Here is a 1,540-nt window from a genome sequence, read left to right as displayed (position 1 = left end):
CCCCCAGTGGATTTTTCTTGACAAAACAGGGAAAACCTTGAATCTGAACAGCAGTACCTTTTGAACGGCCTGATGTTCATTTTTTCATCCTGCATCCTGATAACACAGTATAAAGAAATATGACCAAAAAGAAATACATTCTTAAATAAATAATTAGGTAAGTAAATAAGTAAATAAATAAATAAATGGCAAAAGAAGACTTTTCAGCTTGTTTTTGGAGCAGTGAAAACCCCTGAGAAGAAAAAAATAATTGATCTGTCTGATTTTACAATTCTGGAAAGCCTGGGAGCAGACTGGTAAGCTCAAATGCAGTTTTGGTTTGGAACAACTGTACGTATTTCAAGGGCCTTTCACTAACAGCAACTGCCAGAGCTCTGTCACTTCGCTGTAAGAGTCTCTTGTTGTCGTTTTAACTTCATTAAGAGGACAAGTGCATCCTACTGCTTGAGCCGGTGAAAGCAAGGAGAGATTTAAAGGTCACTGAATGCGGTTTTGGTCGAAACTGGGCACTTTGGCACTTGGGGTGGGACTTAAGGGGCTCCGTAAGGGGCCGACAACATTGTACATGTTGGAAAATATGATACAAAAAATTGGCTCAAAAAAGCAAGCAAACAAGTTCATGGAGCTATGTTCATGGGTGATTAGTAAATACATCCACCTAACTATAAACTCAGAAACAGTAGGTTGCTATTTTCCAGACCAGAATACCCGGGAACATTTTTCTCTATCATCTACCCTGTTGCCTATACTCAACCATTGTCAGATTCATAATTATTGAGCTTAGGTCCTTATTTCCTTGGCTCCCACCAGTGGAGGTAGGTGGGAACCATATCTCCTTTTTCTCCATGCAGGTTTTTACCTTCGTCCCAAGGCAAGGACCTTGGGTCAAAAGGTTGGGCATCAGTCCAGCAAATGTTCTCTTCTGAAATGGTGGCAGCTTCAGGTTAGAAAAGTTGTAGCTCCTAAACCTCTGCAGTAAGAAGAAGGTGCTTGTAGAAGTCAGAAGATGCCCATCAGGCTGCTCCTCCGCAGGACCATATCCCAGAGTCAGTGACACCCGCAAAGTGGTTACAGCGCCATTGAAGTCTATGTATTTTTTTTCTGAGTCTGAATTACTCTTAAGCAATCAGAAATACAGCTTCCTACGGAAGTAGTTAGCCTGTTGGTGAATTTGTCATGGGTATTTTGATGTTTGTCATCTTGGAGGTGTGAGGTGATGTGAGGATCTTGGCTACTGTCTTGAAGCAAGCAAGCGCAACAGCAGAGAGGATACTGCTTCGCTGGGGAGAAAGTATGTGAAAATATAACTTGTTTCATTAGGATTTATTGTTCCAAAAGCTTTTAATGCCTAGACACCCTCTTAGGAGAAAGACATGTCTAGGGAGTCATTTATGCCACCTTAAATAGATGCGTTGGCTTTTCCACACCCCTTAGCCCACAGGAAATAAACAAGACATCTAATTTTCGGGTGCATTAATAGTTGACTGAGGTGAGTAGAAGCCAAACTCAAGCTTTCCAAGAATGTAGCCGAGGTGGCAAT

Source organism: Apaloderma vittatum, unplaced genomic scaffold (assembly GCF_000703405.1).
Source record: "Apaloderma vittatum isolate BGI_N311 unplaced genomic scaffold, ASM70340v1 scaffold2921, whole genome shotgun sequence".
In the NCBI taxonomy this organism is placed as follows: domain Eukaryota; kingdom Metazoa; phylum Chordata; class Aves; order Trogoniformes; family Trogonidae; genus Apaloderma; species Apaloderma vittatum.
Note: the sequence above shows the minus strand (reverse complement) of the source record.